The following is a 20,437-nucleotide window of genomic DNA, read 5'->3' on the forward strand; positions in this document are numbered from 1 at the left end:
AGTCTAGAAAGAAGTTAAACCTAGAATAGTAGTTCTCAACCAAAGGCAATTTCCCCCCTCCAACTTCCCAGGGTACATTTGGCAATGCCTGGACATATGCTGGTGGTCACAAATGGGGGAGGAGTTTCTGCTGGCATCTGATGGGAGAGGCCAGGGACGCTGTAAAAAGTCCTATAATGCACAGGACAACACCCTCTTCACCCCAACCACCACACCCCCACACACACATACAAAATAACTAATTTGTTTGCCAGAATGTCAACAGTGTCTGTCTGTCAAGGATGAGAAACTTCCACTAAGGGTAATTAAAAGTATGGCTTCTGGCATGAAGAAGGTAGATGGCTCTTGTGGCTGAGGAAGGCCCTCACCTTCTGGGAGTCTTAGGTTCCACCTCTGTAAAGTGGAGATGATACTTTCTACTTTCCAAGGGTGGCTGCGAGCATTTGAAATAATGGACGTGAGAGCATCTGGCACAGAATAAATAGGAGCTATCACGATCGCCGCAATCATTATTATTATTTATGTATTTTTCAATCACATTACCCACCAGAAACAAAACAAACTTCTTGGAGTTGTGCTGTGGTTCATCGGGCTCGATGGCAAACATCCCCCCATCCTCCCAGGAATAAACTAGTCTCACTTCAAACAATTGTTACAGTTTGAATCCAATTGACTCCAGACAAAAGTATTGAGATAATCAGCATATTAAAGCCAACACTATAACCATATGTTAATTATGTAAATGATTCATTTTAATCAGCTAGAACCATGTAAAGAGTAACTAGGAATGCAAATGCAGGGAGTTATTAAAAACCTCATTATTATTCATCTTGGTTCCATGCATGAACATATCCATCCAAACAGATGAATTAATAGTGAGCGGGGAGCTGAAAGCGCTGGAGGGGGCCAGTCTGCAGGACACCATCTGTCCGCCTTTGCTGATGGCTCAGGCCTCTACTGCAGAAAAGCTGCAAGACCCAGGCAGGAATGGTGCTCACTGGCTGTGGGGCTTCCTCCCAGTGGCCTGGTGAGCCTTTCAGAGCTGAGGGAACAGCATGCTTTCTGTTTATTTGGGTGCATTTGCTCTTGAAGGTCAGGGCCAGGAGTGGGCGGGCAGCATGGCTGCAACCTCACTATATGAAGCTGACTGTGCATCTGGCCGCCCCCCAGTTCATTCTTCAGTTGTGAAAACCTCCATTCTCCTTCCTTTTTTTCCATTTTCTTCCACTTCATTGTAACTTCTACTACCATCGTACTACATCCTTCATCATCGAGGGAGCTTATTAGAACGCTTACATTACCATTAGCAAAGCTGATAGTTATTGTTATATTGTTATTATTATCCAGAGCTCTCTCTAAGTGCAGCTCCATGTGGTGCTCGTCTCTCCTTTGAGCTTCACCATTACCAAGTCTTTGGTAAATACTCTGCATAAAACAGCACAGCTAATAATTGGTGGAGGAAGGCTGTCAATCAAGGACTCAAGCAGATTAAGTGGTATATGCCCTGCACAACCCGTTGGGTAACTAGATGTTCCCAGTAGAAATTTATCTTTGAAACCTTGAGAAGGAGCAGGTATAGCATTATTAGAAGGTCTTTAATTTTCATACTGGGCGGGCATTAAGGACATGGCCTTAGCATGACTTATACACTGACTCCTTTTATTTTTCCTCAAATTTTCACAATCAGACAGATTATCCCCATTTTGTAAAGAAGAGAAAACTCAGCTTGGAGCAACCTGACACAGCCACAAGGCAATTTAGAGGCAAAACTGGGATTTGAACCCAGATCTTTCTCTAAAGCTCACAACTTCCCCTGTTTTAATCCTGATGAAGAAGGTGTTAAAATTTCTCTGTGTGTTGGTAAGGGAACCACGACTCAGAGAGGTTTAATGGCCAACCTGATGTCCAACTGGTGTTCTCGATTTGAACCCAGGTCTGTCTGGCCCTCACTGTTCTCCTTATTGCTCTGAGGGAAAGACCTTATCTGATCCCTTAAAATCATCACTGCGTTCTACCTACAATCGGTGCTCTAGCAGAGCTTCTGGAAAGATGGAAACATTCTCTAATCTGTCCTATGCCACATGGTTGCCACAGGCCACGTGCAGCTAGGACCACTTGAAATGAGAATATGACTAAGGAACTGGATTTTAAATTAAATTTCGACTGATTGAAATGTAATCACCTACACATGGCTAGGGGCCACCCAACTGGACAGCACACCTGTAGATCTTCACAAATACTATCACGTCATTTAATGTCATAAGTTGTCATATATGTCTCAAAGGGCCTTTCAAAGATGAGGACTAGGTTGGTTCTATTAAACGGGCAGATGGAAGGCTGCCTGGTGCGTAACACCTGCACCAACGGCATCACCTGGCTCCTCCTACTCAGCTCCCCTCTCTGTGCTGGAAAGAAGATTTATGGCCCCTCTCATTCCGTAATGGAGGGGAAATCTTCTGGCTCATAGGATGTCCTTTCTTTGTTAGCTTAATCTGAGGGTAACGGTCCACGAGATAACTTCTCCATAACTATCAATCCCCTAAACTATACTAGGACGTCTGTTCCGTCTTAACATAAAGGGAATTAAAGCTAATGGTGTTTTGACACCTTTACAAAACCCTTTTAAGTATATAAAGATTCTTGCTGATCAATGATGCTGGTCTCCAGGAAAGGCTTAAAAGCTGCCCAAAATAGGTCTTCCCGAGATAACTGGAAAAAGAAAGCGGATGGCATGTGAAACTCTAGTTTGGGAATACAGCTTTTCTTTTTTCTTTTGAGATTACAAATGGGTGACCTTGGGGCTAATGATGTACTTAGTTATATGTTATATGTATATATATAAAATATATATTTATATACATAAAATTACACGGAATATGTATATACGTGCATGCACATATATGTAAATATATGTATAAATTCATTGCTATCATTTACAAATCAGATGACTAGTACCATAAAAATCTGGATGTGTTTTCTGTTTCCTTTGAAATACATCAGAAAATCTGCTAACGCAGAGCCTATACTTCCTAAATGGGGCAATAATGACTATAGTTAATAGAAGCTGCTCCTTTAGATGGAGCATATATGATGGGACATTTGTTCTCTGCTGCCCACCATTCCCACAATTCTGACGGCTGTACTTGTGCAGAATTCTGTGGGGACTGAGTCCAGGGTTGGAGATTCTCACAAGCTGTGTACATTTCCACTTCTCTCATTACCTCTACTCCACAAACCTGGAGAAGGTTGGATATAGGCCCGATGATACAGACAGAGGAATCCCCCCTCTTCTTGTTTTATGAGGTCACATACATATATTGTTTTTTGCAAGCAAATATGCAAATGCTTATTTGGATAAGCATTTGTCAGAGAATCTACCGAAAGGAGAGAGACAGAAGAAAAACTTGCCACAGTGACTGATCTCTACCTGGGGTGCACAGCTCTGCGTGACAAGACTTCGTCAGGGCCCATGAGGTGATGGCTTCAAACGGAGTGACGACTCCATGTATCAAAAAAGAAAAACCCAAATGCCCCCCAACCCTGTCTCATCTCTGCAAACAGGGACTAGCTCTCAACCCAAGGGGCCCAGGAGCATCTCCATAAACTCAGTAAATGTGCTCACCAGCAGTGATTTCATGATTCACCAACACCAGATTGTCTAAGACCAGGAGGAGAAAAAAAGGATCAAGCCAGAAAATCCATCTGCAATTCATTTCACACCAGACTTTAAAAACACGTCCACCTGACAAAAGTACAATCGATCGTTTCATTTCATTTTTAAGAGTAAACATGCTCAAAATTAAATGACTGTGGGGAGGGAGGTGAGACGTAAGAAAGCTAGAAAGCTGCATAAGCCTTTGTTCTTTATATTCTAATTCTTTTATGTTTCTCTGCCTGATGTCTCCTAATGTACTTTCACTAGAATCCGATTTTTGATCTTTAATCCCTTTATGTGTTTCTCTGTGCTTACTCTCTTGAATGCCTTTTCTAGCTGCCATAATTGGGTCTCTGGCACCATTTTAATAGGGCTTAGTACAATGCAGGCTTGACAAATTTCATCTAAGTGGAAAATAAAAACAAAAACAACTATCATCAATATATCAGAGAAACTGAACCAGAGTTTCAGATACACTGCAATGAATCTATCAAATAGAACCCAGGCTAAGGAAGACAGTCTCTGTGGTCGAAACGGTAAGAGATGACAGAAACCATCTATGACTGTGCTACGACAGCCTGTCTGTCCTGGTGGTTAACAGTCTCACAAGTCTAGAGGCCTGGGCCAGTTGATATTTCAAGGCCCCGATTGGTGCAGCAACCTCACAATAAATGTCAGGGCCTGGCTTCCCTGGAAACATGGACAGATGTCTTTTCCTCTGCAGGTGCCCATGCCTTTGTGATTTTGGGCCAAGGTGCTCAACAATCTGGCCAGGCCTAATTGACATTCTGCGACACAGCTCTGCTGCAGACAACATCAGATTTACAAATGTCCTGGCAACAAGGGAACAGGCAACTGAAGCAGATATCAGTGGGAGTGACAGCCTCACTCAAAATAATTCCGTTTTCTCTGGGAAAGGACTCTATATACCTAGCGGAGTGGACAGTTGGCAGCCATGTTTGTGCCGCAGGACCCAGCCCTGCACAGAGGCCATAGCTGAGCTCCTGACCTATGCTGGGCCATAGCTGATTCATTCAATGGTGAGCTCCTAACCTATGTCGGGCCAATCAAAATTTTCCCTGGGAGTTTCCCAGGAAAAAGACACAACCCTCCTCTGATGTCAAATTCGAGAGCCTCAATAGCTATTAGCAACCATATTTCCCACCACGGTCAGGAGTGGGTTTGTGGAAATGATGCAAAGGAAGGAGCAGAACGAAAGAATGTTTTAGGGGGTCTACTATTTTCCCTGGGTCCCAGCTGCCCTGGCTAATAATCATAGGAGATACACCTGTGTTCTCCTAACAGCGTCATCACTTTGCAGAAGCCTATTTGAGTGACATTTCTCTCTCTTCTACTAAATAGGGTTTCTCCCATTTCTGCTCTCTTGATATTTCAGATGCTCTCATTCTTTGTTGTAGGGAGGCCATCCTGCACCACAGGATGCTTGCCATGATCCCTGGCTTCCAACCACTAGATGCCAGAACCCTTCCCCCACAAGGTCGTGACAACCCAAAATGTCTCCAGACATACTGCCAAATATCTCCTGTGGGAAAAAATTGCTCCCAGTTGAGAATCGCTGTGCTGGAAGAATTTGAATGCAGCAATTCAGCATTAATAACCAACAACAAGGTTCTCTAGGCCTGCTTATCCACGGCAACTTGGTGCATGAATTGAGACTCTACAAAGGTAAGTCACAATTCAGGCTCTCAGTCTAGATATTGTTTAAATTCTTCCTTGACACAAGATATCTAGCAAGGTCCTTCACATATTTATTGCCCTGTGGAGTGTTCCTGCTTCTCTGGTTTGGTGACAGTTATATTTCACAAAGACGTTTGTGGTCCCCAAGAGGAACAAAATGAGGTGACTTAGACTCATGACACCAGTCTTGAAACATAGCCCATCATGAGACCAGATATGTATCACATTGGGATGGATCAATAGGTTTATTGATAGATATGCTATAGTATTAACTGGAGTCTTTCTGATTATTGCTGGTCTGTTCTCACACATAAACAATCAGAAAACTTGGTCTCTAATGGCCATTCAATCATATCCATTGCACATTCATAACAGTACCTTGATGGCCTTTTATGTAAGGTGCCTCTTCCTTATTTATATGCAGAAAAACAAGTGGGTGTCCTCGCTATGGAAGCCCAAAGGTTTCTTCAGACTTCTTCCAAGAGATTATCTTGGGATAAGAATGCAGCCAGCAGGTATTCCCTCTCCTAAAACTCGGGATCTTAACTAGAGAGATGCAGTGATGGAAGAGATGGTTGGAGGGTCATTTAGACGGAAGGAAGGACACGCATTCTGGAGTGAATGTCTCCTGCTATCTGCTTAGGTCCAAGGCCCTGTCTCAGGCCTTCCTGTCAACTCTGTGAGCTACTCACCACCCACCCAATAAGTGTTCTCTCTTGCCTAAGTTAGTCAAATAAAGTTTCTAATCCTGGAAACCAAGAAACCTTTCGAGAGAGGACAAAAGAAAAGGCACATGCAAAAAACATAGGTATCTCAGGATCTATGTTAGCAACAGAATGTCATCAATCTCTCTTCTATGAAAAATGTCAAACTCAGTAATTCACATTTAATTCCATTGCCCCTTCTCCATAGTAATTACAAGATAAACAGATCTCACACTTAGAAGAGCCCATTCTTTCTTGTTGGCCAAGACTCAGAAAGCAGGGACGCTGTGAGCCTCGCTCATCCCTCACGGCTGAAATAATAGACAACAGGCGGTCAGACGTGAGCTGTTGTAGACTCCTGGACCCCACGAGGACAGACAGACACTGAAAGATGATTCCTAATCTTTAAAGGACTCTGAAAAGATACGGGCTCCACACAGGACGTAGGAGCTCCCCAGCTGGCTGGCTGTTCTACTTTTCCATCACACCTACCAATAGGATCTTACTGTCCTCCTGTTCCAAAATCTTTCCCCTCAAATGTCCTTTTTCCTCCCTAGGAGATACCAGGAAGGCCATATGCCTCCTCCCACTTCTGCTGAAGTGTCAACAATGAAACGCAGAAGCCGACATGTGCTAACTGGCCCTGTCCCTGCCCCTCCACTCAGATGACAAATAGCAAGAAGGACAGGGGAGCTTCTGGAAGCTTATTTGGGCCCCTGAAACCGAAACAGAGATTCTCCAACTTCTACGGAAAAGTCATTAAATGCTCCCTTAAATGTGCTTAGCCCTTAAGCAAAAAGATTCTGTCCTTCAACAAAACAACTTAAATGGTGCCAGCCGAAAGGTGCCAGCCAGCAGGAAGTCCCTGTGTGTTTAAAGATCCTACGAACTCACGGTGACCTTTTTCCAGCTGCTCGGCATATTGCCTTAAAAGACATGCGACCCATTTTATACCAGGCACTTTGCCCAGATGAGAGGCCTGTGGGAGCCCAGTCTTTATTTCATTTCATTTCATTTCACTCTTTTATTTTTACAAGCTCCAGGCATGACCCCTTATTAAGAATTTAGTCTGGGCCAGACACTGTTGCAGGTGCACAGGGCAGGGGTAGAGAATTGGATTCGTTTTACCCTTTTTCCTGAGGAAGTCAAGAGTCTCACAATTACAAGTAACACACACACACAGGTAGTTAGACTGGAGGCAGGGTGTCTCAGCTGCTCAATGTACACATTTGGAGGCTCCCCTCCAGTGGCACAGCAGACAGGGAGTTCAGACCACAGAAGTCAGGATCCAGGCTTGCTGCAAACTTCTCTGGGGGCCTCTCTCTGCCAAAGTCTCTAAGAATAGTAATAATAACATCAGCAGCAGCAATAACAGGGTTAACCACTAGTCCATCTCCCCTCTCGCTTCCTTCCTTCGGAGAGTGTTGTGTTATCTTCGGACCTTTCCATTTGTACGTTATGCAAAACGGCTCCTGTGAGGGCTGCGAGCTGCAGGGTGGTGTGGGCCTTGGGCCACAGGAAGATGCCTGTGGAGAAGGGGAGTTCACGTACTCCTTTCTCCCTGGGGGGCTGGACTCAGGTTAGTTTGTCGGGGGATCCAGCACTGTGCCCACCCCCCTGTCCTCCCAACTAGGGTTGTCCTTTCTAAGAAGGGGCTTCCACCTTTCCCATCCCGACCTCCAGAACAAAGCATGTCGATCATGTGCAATATTCTTACTGTGCCAAGAAGCTACGGTGACTGAGATTAAAGCTGTTTCTCACACACACACACACACACACACAACTAGGATCAACAAATCTAATGATTTCAACTATCTGTTAGGCTGGGTGATTTATAAGGCGACTTGTTTAAGCCTCAAGAAACATTCCCTGTGGGTCTTATCTTTTTTGCAGCTGTTTTTTTCCCCCACAGATTAGAAAACTAAGGTTCAGAGATGCTGAGTGAGTTGCCTGAAGGCACACAGCAAGTATTTAGTAGAGTTAGAAATTAACTCCAATTCCATCTGATTGCCACATCGGGGCTCTTAATGCACACATTATATAACCGACATGTTCTCACACACAATTTTCTGCTCAGGGTTGTTGAGCTATTTCACAGGGCAGGGCAGTAAGCACTCAAAATGCACACACACACACAAAACTGTGCACAGACATACAATTTTGCCTTCCATTTCAGCTTCCAGAATCTGCACAGAATTTCCTACTTTCACAAGCAAGTCTCAAGCGTCTTTGCATTCTCACAGTTTGTCAGGCAGAACACGGGCATGATTACGTCCAGGTATCCTTCCCTTCTGTCCCCCACTCCCCTGGATGTGTGATGGTGATTTCCACGTGTTTTGGTTGCTTAGCTATCCTATGAGTACAAACAAGGCCGGAGCAGCTGCAGAGGAAACACCCTCCTTGGTCACCTGCTTCCCTGGCACTCACCTGGTCTAACCTGGACATACTCTATTTCAAGGACCCTGAGGGTGTCAGGCCGAGGATGGACTGAGTCTCAGTCCAGAAAAAGAAATAATTCTCTCAGGCTTTGGGGAAGAGCCACACGGTCTTATTCTTTGATGCAAAATGGTTTTAATCTTCCCCAAGAGTAAACATCTGCTTAATTCAAAGCTTTCTAAGTCAATTGAGGCCTCCTGTAAGTGCTGCCTAGAAGCTCCGTGATGGTTGCAGGCAGGCCAGGCGAGATGGAACTGCAATAAAATGTGTGCTGACACAAATGGGTCTTTGGATCCCAGAAGCCGCACAGAACGGAAGGGGCCTCACTGTGCACGCTCGCATGCAGGTAGGAGCTGAGGCCTGGGGAGAAGGCCTCCAGGGGGCAGGAGGTGGGCTCTTCCCATCCCTGGGCGCGTGGCCTTCTTCACGAGCTCTAGAGCCCCCCCCCCTGCAGGTGGAAAGTTTGCCGGTGTCCAAGCCAGGCTCTTGGTTTGGGTTCCTTCCTGCCACTCATGGCTCAGAGGGGGCTGGGGACCGAGGTCGCCCTGGGAATGAAAGAAGAAAAATTCACACCCAGCAGATGTGACTCTCCAGAGATGATGATGAATTAGGGACTGTAAATATAGACCCAGAGACTTCAAGGTGACCGGGCTGAAATCTCTGGGAGGCCACAGTAGGACACGGCAGCCTAATGAATGGCACCGTCAGAGGAAAGGGAACAGGACATGGAGGGACTTAGCCAATGTGGGTAGAAGAAAACAAGTCTGGGGTGTCGATGTTGGCAGTGCATCCACCGCATCGTCCAAAAAAAGATTTACAATGAATCCTGGGGACAAGGGCATCCCGAATAACAGAGAGGCGGGCTGCCGGGAGGGGAGGTGGACTGCTCTGGCCTCCCTGTGGCCCATGCGGAGGGCCCCTCAGACCCCACGGCCCCATGCACAGGGGTGCCAGCCCCTCTCCCGGTTTTCTGACCCCCAGGAGGGGTGATGTGAGCGCTCACATGCACTGTGGACCTCTTTGCTCTTTCTGCCACGCGAGACACAGCACAGCTTTGTTTGGTGTCTCCAGAGGCACCGGTAAGGGACCACAGCTTTACTACTATCTGACACATTTCCACTCTCTTCTAATATTTTTCTGACTTTTAATTTATCCCCATCAACCTCAGAAATTTTTACCCTTATATAAACCAGGCTAACATTCCTAAGCTCATTACAAGTAGTGTCCAACATGACACTCCGTAGTGTGCAGCATCTAATATGGAGAATATGTGTGTATAGTGTATTTGGCAGTATCCGAATTCGTGAAAGCTCCATCTGCCTCTTCGCCGGCTCACATTTTCATCCTGTTTAGAGAGAGTATTTAATGTGGCTCAGCCATAGAAAGACTAGGTGGCCCATGATAAATAGATTTTCAGAGTAGTTGTTTTTGGGGTCCAACAGAAAGTTCTGGAGAACCTGATGGAGAGACATGCTACAAACAGCCAGATGTTGTGGACACAGAAAGCAGGCAGTGGTGTCTGACCTGGACCCAGAGACCAATGCTCCCAAATGCAGGCAGCCATTTCCCAGTTCCGGCTCCTTCCGTGGGCGGCTCTAGGTATCATGTTCCGTGGGGAAATTGAGGGTGGCAGGAATTAATTCTCTAGCGGAGGCTTATTATTTTCCCTCATAATACATACACATACACAATTATCTGGCATCTCTCAGGTGCTTATGATGTGATAAGAAGCTTATGTATTTAATTCTCACCACAATTCCATTAGGTCAAGAGGAGGAACTGAGGCTCAGCAAGATTCCGAGATTTGCCAAAGGTCACACCTTCTGCACGTGGATGACCTGGGGCGAAGCCAAAGCCCATGAGTTTAACTAACACGCCGTTTTCTGTACTTCCTTAGATGGTTGTGCGGTAGCTGGCGACGCCCATGTGAATCAGGGTTGAGGAAAAGTGTAGGCTAAGCAAAGAGCTTAACCAAAGTCACACTTCCTACCCCCAAAATATAACTGATCTGGTTTTATATATATGTTTTTAAAGTTGTTTGCTTTGTGGATCTGAAGTTCTAATCATTAGGAAGGAAGAAATAGAGGCGTCAAAGGCAGAATTCTCCCAGGTGCTGTCCTTAGAAATCCAGGTCTCTCTGGCCATACGGATACACTGACTTATTCAGGCAGGACCTTCTTTCTGCTGTTGTCTGTGCTTTGTCACGTCATTAGCCTCACTGAACTCCTGGCTACCCTCGGTTACTCTTTCCATCCCCAAAAGTACAGAAGGGACATTTCCACTTTTCCCCGGAAAAATACAGCTGCTAATTAGAGAATTATTTGTCATCCTGCATCAAATAATGTGCCAATTACTTGCTCTGACGCCCCTGCTACGTGCCTCCTCCAGTCGCATGGCCACTTCTCTTCTCTCCCATGGTTTATTCGGAGAAGAAGCCGAGTTGGCTATGAATTCTTCCAAAAGTTCATCAACCCTCTCAGGGCAGTTTGTGCATAGCCAATGCGATGACAACAGATACATAATTTATTTTCTGGAGTGAGTTATGAAAGTTAATCAATAAGAAGTGGAAGTCTTGTAAATTATCTATCGAAGATCAGCCTATTACAGGTTCTCCTTCTACAAGGCTGGTTTGAGTTGAGGTCTCAGACTGCACTATTTATTAGCCCGCATGCAAGATAATGCGATTCTCAAGCGGATGAAGGCAGACCTCGCTGTTAAGACAGAGACAGTAAAAATAAAAATGAAACGTGTTTGGCTGCATCAGCAAATCCTGCTCCCCTGATCGCCAGGAAGATAAATAAATAAATGGGAATCAAAAGTAGGCTGAGAACGTCTCTCTCCATGAATAGAATGGTAGGCTTAGAAGAAACACGAAAAGTTCCTAGGGGGAGAGGCTACACTGGCAGGCTCCCCGCTGGCCTCTCCAAAGTCACTTTGCCATGGGAAACACCTCCATGGCCTGTTCTCCTCTAAGACAGTGTAGCCAGTGCAAGAAGAGGGACTTTTGCATGCCCAGGGCTGCATAAAAACCCTGAGCAAAGGGCAGAAAATAGCTCAGAAAGAGGGTGCTAGGTTTGGTCCAGAATCCAGGAACACAGATCAGAGGCAACAATGCACATTTAGGGGTCAGGCAAAGGTTGTGGGCAGAACAGGGCAGGGCAGGATGAAAGGACGGGTGTCATCCCTTCATCAGCCGGAAGCAGGAGGTGTGCAGGGAGGAAAGACACAGCCAGGAGGGGGAGAGAAGCCCAGGCACGTCCACCTGCAGTACCTCGGCCCCGCCACCGTTCTGCCCTCTCTCTGTTAGGCTCCATTGATGCTGCTGACTCACTGGAAAAATTCATCAGTAACTTCCCTACTCAAACTACTATTTGCAGTAAAATCTGGGAATATAATGGCAATAACCATGAGTGTTTTTACCTCCTGGGTTGCTCTCAGCCCACGGGAGGTCTTCATTCCTCTGGCCTACTCCACTCAGAGGGATCACATGTCTCTGTGCAATCCAAAATGCTTGTGCTCCTAAATGCTGGTGCGAAGAGCCTGAGCTCCCTCCCCCATCTCTGGTCCTGGTAGCATTCGGAGCAATCTCATTCACTTGGATGCAGGACACTCCGAGGCAGCTGCCTGGATTCCTGGTCCAGCGAAGCTTTCTGCCGGTATGAAATGGTCGCACACAGGTGCCTCAGCAATCATGTGAAGAAGGGAAACCAGAGGCCCCCAGACTGGTTCTTCTGCATCGGTCTTGCTGGAGGCTCTTGCCATGCTTTGCTTATGAGCTTTGCCCCAGGTATTGCAGACAGGAAGCCAGGCATGATGATTTGTCCATGAGAGCTCGCTGCAAACCCGTTCCTCTGTCTTGCAGGAAGGCAAGGAAGTCCATTTTTGAGAACAGCCCTGTTATAAGGGAATCTTCAACTCTTCTTTAAGGTATTTGTATTATTGGAAAGGCAGAGTGTTCATACACTTCAGGACTTCAAGTGCCATTAACTTAAAGCGCTCAGAATAAACCAGACGATGCTGCTGCCCTGCTCAAAAGCTTCCAGTGGCTTCTTCTTACCACACTTGATAAAAATGCAACTTCCCAGCATGCTGTGTGGGGCCCTGCCTCTCCCGGCCCTGCTTTCCTCTCCACTAGCACTTTGTCTTCTTGCTCTGGCCCTTTAACATAAGACCCTGGCCATCCTGGCTTCCTTTGAATGCTCTGTAATCTCAGGTCCCCCTCGGTGGGACACTCCTTCCTGAACCCAGTTCTCTTCTCAGGGTCGCTGCTCAGAGAGCCTTACCTGACAATCCCTCCATGACAAGCCCTCACACCCAGGCCCTCAGTGTCATGGCGCATTACTCTCATTTCAGCCCCTTATTTCTGATCTCCATAAGGAGCACACATCTGTTTGTCTGAGTCCATCCCTGCTCTTCAGAAACCAATCCCATAGGAACAAGAGCCTCGACTCTGTTCTGTGCTGCATCTTCAGTGCCTGCAACTATGCCTCCGTTGAATCAAGGCCCAATCACTCTTTGACAAATAAATGATTGAATGGACATATTCCATATGATAACTGATTATCACGCATCAACCAATGCACTGGAGAACCAGGATTGAGACGTGGGACCGTGGAGGGAGCCTCTTAGATCTTGCTTCTCCACCTCCCCAGCCAGCGAGGCAGTCTGCATGTACCATCTTTACCCTAGTAAACACCCCTCCCACTGAAAGGAAATACGCTTTTTGGCCTTGACCTCATTTCGCCCCCAGCCGAATGCCTGTGGCTGTCAGCAGCTAGGAGTCTGAGAAGAGCAGGTGGAGGGATGTGTAAATGACCCTGAAGGTTAAAAGGAAAAGAAATTATCACCCAACAGATTGGCAAATATTTAAAAGATTGATGATGTCTAGTTCTGGCATGGACGCAAGGAAACTGATCTATCACACTGTCTTTGAGGGAGTAACAATTGGCAAAGCTACTTTGTAGAGGGCATTTGGCAGAATCTATCAGGATGTAAAGTGTGCATGTCTCAGGAACCAGCAACTAGGCGTCTACCCTAGACATAGTTCCACGTATTTGCACAGACCCATGTATGCAAGGCATTCCTGTGCAGCCTTATTGTAGGAGGAAAAGACAAACCCAACAAATGCATATACAGAAGAGGGATAATGGCAAAACAAACTGTGGTACAACTATTTTGGGGAAGATGGCCAAAATATGTTGTCATATAAATAAAAGCAAGCTGCAGAACCAATGTGGGTGATGAGATGCCATTTCCCCGACACACGTGCCTGGTGTCCACGTACGCAGGTCTGGGCATAGAGTTCCATAGAAAAGGTAGGGGAGGATTTGACTAACACTCCAAATTGTCAGCATGTGTTACCTCTGGGGGTGGGGGAGGTGGGAGTGGGGGGTGGACGTGGTAGTTAGCCTCACACGCTTTACTCTGCTTTCGTATCTATTTCCTGAAACTGTTTTAGGGAAAATACAGCCACTACCTTACAATTTTAAAAGTAAAAGGCAGAGGGCTGAAAGATCATGAAAGAATCCTAGCTGGGGCCCGGAATGGGATCTGCCCTTCAGTCAGAGGCTCCACGCTCTACAAGAAGATTAAGAAGATGGAGTGCACCGAGTCCGCTGTCTTGGATTCAAATCCCAGGCTTCCCCATTCACCAGCTATGTGACCTTGAACAAGTGACTAAACCTCTCTGATGCTCGGTTTTCTCATCTAGAGAACTGGAGGTCATAAAGGATTAACTGACCTAATGCATGTTAAATGCTCAGCACACCACCTGGCACAGAGCAAGGGTAAATATTAACTATTAATTTCATTATCATTACATTATTCTTCATGTTTCAGCCTTCAAATCTCAAATGAGGGAAAAGCAAAGGAGAGGAAAGAGACCATGTCATAGCAATACAACTAGTTCATTCTTTCGGAGTAGTGTCATCCCGTGGAACTTTTAGCAATGAAAGAAACTTTCTATATAATGCTGCCAAAACAGCAAAGACAAGGTACCGTGTGGCTACTTGAGCACTGGAAATGTCGACGATGTGACTTCAACTTCAGGGTAGCCGCCCGTGCCTAGTGGCTCCCATACTATGCAGCATGCTTCTATAGAATTTTATTTTTCCCCAGCTCGGAGAACCGCCTCTTCTCCTGACAGTCACTGGTACCAATGATTGGCACAAGGAAGTCATCGTACTTAAAACACTATGCAATCCTAAGCATTCCGTCTCACTCATGGTAGAAGAGATGAGTTTCAAAGGTTCTAGAAGTAGCTCCCTTTCCAAGCCTCACTCAGTTTTTCCGATTGCTTGGAGGAGATTCAGTGGGTGCTCTCCTGCCTTGGACACCATCTTCAGAATGCGTCCTAAGCTCCTTTTCTTGCCTAAGAGAGAACAGGCCTCAGATGCAGCAAACACCTTTGGCAAACACAAGTCATGGGGAATTGGAATGCAGGGCATTTTTTCTATTTTTCACTGAGATACAACATCTACCATAAAATTTAAACTGGAAAGTGTACAACCCAGTGTTTTTAATGCAGTCACAAAGTGTTGCAACCATCACCACTACTTCAGGGACATTTTCATTATCCGCCAAAGAAACCCTGCACCCATCAGCAGCCACTCCCTAAGCCACCTCCCCCAGCTCCGAGCCAACACTAATCTACTCTCTCTCTCTCTGTGGATTTGCTTATTCTGGACATCTCACATACATGGCATCGTACAATCTGTGGTGTTTTGTGTCTGACTCCTGTCACTTAGCATAATATTTTCAAAGTCCATCCATGTTCTAGCATGTATTCATGCTCTGTTTCATTTAATGGCTGAAAAATGTCCCCGTGCATGACGTATCACTTTTTGCTCATCCATTTATTAGTTGACGGACGTTTAGGTTGTTTCTATCATATGGCTATTATGGATATTGCTGCTAGGAATGTCTGCGCAACATTTTTTGTGTGTGGGAATATGTTACTTTCAGTTCTCTTGAATATACCTAAGAGTGTAACTGCACACACCACACACTGTTTTGTTGAGAAAGCTATTTTCCAAAGTAGATGCAAAATTTTACATCCCCATCAGCAAGGTGGGCAGGTTCCAATTTTCTCCACATCCTCACCAATATTTGTCATTGTCCACCTTGTTACCATCATGCTAGTTGGTACGATTGACGTACCTTTAGTAAGTACTATTGATTCATGCCTAGTGATGGTGAATGTCTGATGGCAGTAGAGGTGAAGAGTTTCCCTTTGTGCATTAATTTATGTTACTTACAAAAACTGAATCAATTTGAATAAAAGTGTTAATTTGGAGTGGTACTGGTGCTACAAAGCATTTGAATGCCTGATGTTTAGGAAACTGCGGTTGAAGTCAATGCTTTGGGCTCCCCTTCTGTGGTCCATGCACAGACCTGAAGTCTGAAGTCAAATGCAAATGCAGTGTATGTGTGCGTGTGTGTGTGAGTGTGTGTGTGTGTGTGTGTGTGTGTGTGCGTGTGTGTGTGTGTGTGACAACTTCTGCTTTGGTCTAGCTTTTCATTCTATGCGCATAAATAAGGAACAGAGAAGGCAGGAGACTTGCTCACTGATGCACAGACATCCAGGGGCACATCTGGGAAAGCAGTGCAATCTTCAGAATTCCTGCACCAGGGCCTTGTCAGAACTGCGTGGACATTTAGAACTGTCACCCAACCAATGTGTGCAGGTGGGCACACGAGCATTCCCTCCCTGGAGAATGGCCACAACTTCTGGCTTTCTTTCCCATTCTGTTCCACCTTCCTCCTCTTTGGGGTTTGGACACAAGGTCCTGGAAGAACAGGGCTGACCAAACAGCAGAGATGGAGCCAGAACTGGGTGGCAGATGGATGCCTATGAATCCTGCTATCTCCCAGCTGACATTCACTGGGAAAGGGAAGGACTGGAGAGCCCCAGGCTGGCACGCCACCACAGCCAGGCTGGAGCGATGCCATTCCTAAGAACAGGATCTGCAACCCCCAGACTTCTCCTACTTGGTCAGCTGGCATGGAGTGGGGGATCAGACGGTCCTTCCTGCCCTGTGTGGGGACATGTGCAAAGATTTAGGTTACCTGCACTGTGGTGTCCAGTTGACCTCCATTGAAAGACTAGAAGACTTTCTCTGCCCAGGAACCCCGAAGCTGGGGCTGTTTCTGGAGCAGGGATGTAAGTATGTCTCTGCCACAGGGTGTTTTGACAATCCACTGGCAACTAAAAGCCCCTGTGTGGCAAGACCATATGCCCACAGTTTGACGTGTGATTTGAGGAGAAATTTCCAGCCACCCGGATTAAGAACCCACAGCCACATGTCACTGCGGAATCCCTCTTTCTCAGCTCCAGAGAGAGGCCTCAGCACGTCACGGGTGAGGGTCAGGATGGGATGGGCTTCTCATGGAGGTGGAAATGTCTCAGTAGTGGATCGGAAAAGACAGCTGCCGACAGCTGAAAACCCCCTGCCTGGGCCTCAAGCCCGAGTGACGGATGTGCGTTTCCATGGCACTCCCTGAAACAGGTGGCTTTGAAACTCGGGAAGAGCACATTACCCCCGCTCCGCGGTAAATCAGCTGCTCTCTGTGGACATGTGCATTTCAGGCCTGAAAGTGTGTGGTGTCGGGTGTCTCCAAGACACACCCAGGAAGCTCAGAAAAGAGGAGCAGGCGGATGGAAGAAAGATCTCAAGACTCTGAGGGTGTGAGTTCAAGGGCAGAGCATCAGGGCGTCCCTCCATTGACTCTTTCTTCCTTCCTGCATTATTTTCTTCACAGCACTTACTACAACTATAATTAATGTGGTTGTGGATTGCTGTCGCTGTTGTGTTCTTTGCTATGTCTCTCTCTCCCCCATGCGATCATAAACTCCACGAAGGAAGGGATCATATCTGACTTCCTGAGCATCTTTCTGCTAATGTCTAGGATGGCGTCTGCTTGTAGCAGGTGCTCAATAAATGTCTGAAGAATTATCCAAGGAATGAATGAACCAATCACCCATAATGATATTTTCTGCTGCTCTCTGATATGCAAATGCTTCCCTCTGTTGTACACATGAGTGAACTGAGGCTCAGAGAGGTGACATCATCTATTCAAGACCAAATCTAATAGGGAGGTTAAGGTTGGCTCTGAATCCGAATTACTACCCCCCCCGGGGACTCTCCGTACTTCTGCTGAAATAAAATAAAAGGACAGTGAGCCCATCCTAAGACAGACTGTCCTGTGATGGAAAATCCAGTCCATGAGCACATGGCTCACCAGATGTTGCTCACAGCTTTGGTACAACTAGACTTAATCAAGCACCCAAGACTGATTTCCCACGCCGGAGCGGGCCTGCTTATAAGCCTCAGATGCATTCGGGGGTCATTAATAATCAAACACACATGCTGTACTCCCCTTGAAGCAACACAAGTTTCCAGGCCCTCAGACTCAGACATCTACGACCCCAAATCCCCTTGACCCCTTTTTCCATAGGCTTGGTGATGTTCTGCTCCGTCCCACCCCCCGGAAACCGTCCCTCCTTTCATCACAGAATTCTCTAGTCAGTGAAAAGCAGAGGAATGCTGGCGGGAGGAATGGATATTCATTAGCTCACCGTGGAGGTCTTCACCCGAGTCTACACTCACTGGTCAATATTTCCCAGCCTGTCCCACTAGAGACCATGTGTCCGTCTTCCATCTACCTTCCAGAAGAATCTTTTTAAAATGTAAAATCAGATTATGGTGTACCCCTACGTGAAACCCCAGTGCTTTTCCATCGCTCTGGGACTAAAATTTAAACTCCCGGCAATGCCACAGAAGGTGACTGTGATCTGATGGCTGATGGCGCATTGGACTTGATTTTCTACTCTTTCCCCATTCATCCCGAGGCCCGGGCACAATGACCATCCTCGTTAATCCCCAAACGTGCCCATCCCCCCTCCACCTTAGGGTTTCGGAGTGTCCCCTGGGACTGAGCTCTCTTCTCTCCACCGGGACGTTACACAACTGGCCCCTACTTGTCAATCAGATCTGAGCTCAAATTCCACGCCTTCCCTCCTTCAACGATCCAAATAACCCTCTCAGTCACTATCACATAACCTACTTTATTTTCTTCATAGCACTTAACGCTTCCTGACATACTCCTTTCCCTATTAACTCTAAGGGGTCTTATTCACCTTGTAACCCTACTGTTTAGCACACACTGAACTCCCAATAAATATTCACTCAATTAAGGAATACATATGGCGACAATGCATTGTATATGTACAAGCTAGAGTCACTTGAATCTCCAGACCAGCCCCCCGCTCCACCTCTGAAATGCACACGGCATGTCATCACCCTCATTTTGATTCTGAGCGTCAGATAGAAAGATGGAAAGGGGAAAAACATTAACTGGTGGGCTACAGGTGGAAGAGAAGGTCCTTCGGGTTTCCTGCACACATTCCAGTTAGGGCTGGTGGCTCACCTCAGCCTAATGTACATTGGCAAGCCCAGCCCATAACTTGCTTCTTTTATCTAAAAAGGGAAAATGTATACTTTTAGGACTTAAGGGAATTAGGAGAAGAACTTAGTTTTTAAGAGAGATGGCAAAGTCATTTGGATCGAAAACTGATCTTGTGCGTTAGACGTGCATTCGGGTTGCAAAGGAAATACTCATGCGTGGAGTGACGAGAGCTGGCTGGGCAGGTCTGGTCTCTCTCCTGGTTCAGCTCCTCTGAGAAGGCTGCCCAGAAGAGAAGAGATCCTCATCTCCTGAGCAGCTTGGTTTTGAACCAAGTTGTCCTAAAATGAGCATGAGCTTCAGCCAGGGCTCTAAGGAATAGTTGTGTGTTCCACGAATCATGTGTGCTCAAACATCTCCACACCAGTGATGAAATTGCTCTTTTCCTCAAAGAAAAGCATGTCTTTCAGTGCCTCCACTTCAGGGAATTTAGGAGGCAAGCGGGGAGCAGGCGGCACCCACCTGGTTGGGGTGGAGCTGACCGACCTCTGTCTCCTGCTTCTGTGATTCTCTCATTTCTGGGATGACATGTTTGATTCTCCTCCGTGGTCACCATCCTCTCCCCTTCTGACTAAAATACTATAATTTTCTGATGAACCATTTACTTAAGATATCAGCTATCATTTCATTTTAAGATACCACCCTGGTATTTATGGACTTAACAAAAAGGATATTCGTAAGTTTAAAAAAAATCATTGATTCTGTCTTAAAAAGCTTTTTATTTTCCAAACAAAGCTGGCTGCAAGTGACACAAGTCATTATAGATAGTATGAGTATGAGAACTATTTCTGGAAGAAAATGTGCAAGAAAAAGATGATACAGACATTGGTCTGAGGTGATTATTTCTGAGAGGTGGATTATGATTTATGTGTGTATGTTGGTGGTGGGGGGGGGCGGAGGGTGTATCTGTGTATATTTGTGCTTCTCTGATTGCCAAAACTTATTTTTGCATTTATCCTGCACTCATTTAATAATTAGAAAAATAGGTAACAATTTTTAAATAAATTTTCTGTTGGAGAGGAGGTCATAAACTTAAATAAAGGCCAAACAAATTGGCTGCTTGTTGAGACTGGCCCCAAGGTGTGACATCCTTCCTATAGGAAGATAGCTCTGTGTGAAAGTCTGGCCTGGAGCTCACCACAGGTGAGGTCCCCTGAAGGCTGTTCGTAACCCAAGCACATCTCTTGGGCCGGCACCTGGCTCAAGTCAGTCCTCCCCCAGCCCTCTTTCCCAGGACTGCTCAATGATACTCTGAATGTGCTCTAAGTACACGGAGGTCTGGGACATAGTTTACTGGATCAAGGATTGAGATGCACCCCAAAGAAGGGGCCACCAGATCCTTTCCTGGGGATTTGGAACTTGAGTGCAGACACAGAGGCTGGTGGTCTTTGGGGCTGAGTCACCATAGCCCAACAGCCCACAGAAGGGTTTCTCAACCTTGGCATGGTTGACACTTTGTGCCAGATAATTCTGGACAATT

At 46.1% G+C, this 20,437-nt stretch overlaps 1 protein-coding gene across 33 annotated transcripts in view; it reads right to left on the bottom strand.

Annotated features, from left to right (window-relative positions):
- RBFOX1 (RNA binding fox-1 homolog 1) overlaps nucleotides 1-20,437 on the bottom strand; it is a 1,882,478-nt gene that overhangs the window by 287,138 nt on the left and 1,574,903 nt on the right. The gene's annotated exons all lie outside the window — the stretch shown is intronic.

This window comes from Manis pentadactyla, chromosome 10, assembly GCF_030020395.1.
Source record: "Manis pentadactyla isolate mManPen7 chromosome 10, mManPen7.hap1, whole genome shotgun sequence".
NCBI lineage: Eukaryota > Metazoa > Chordata > Mammalia > Pholidota > Manidae > Manis > Manis pentadactyla.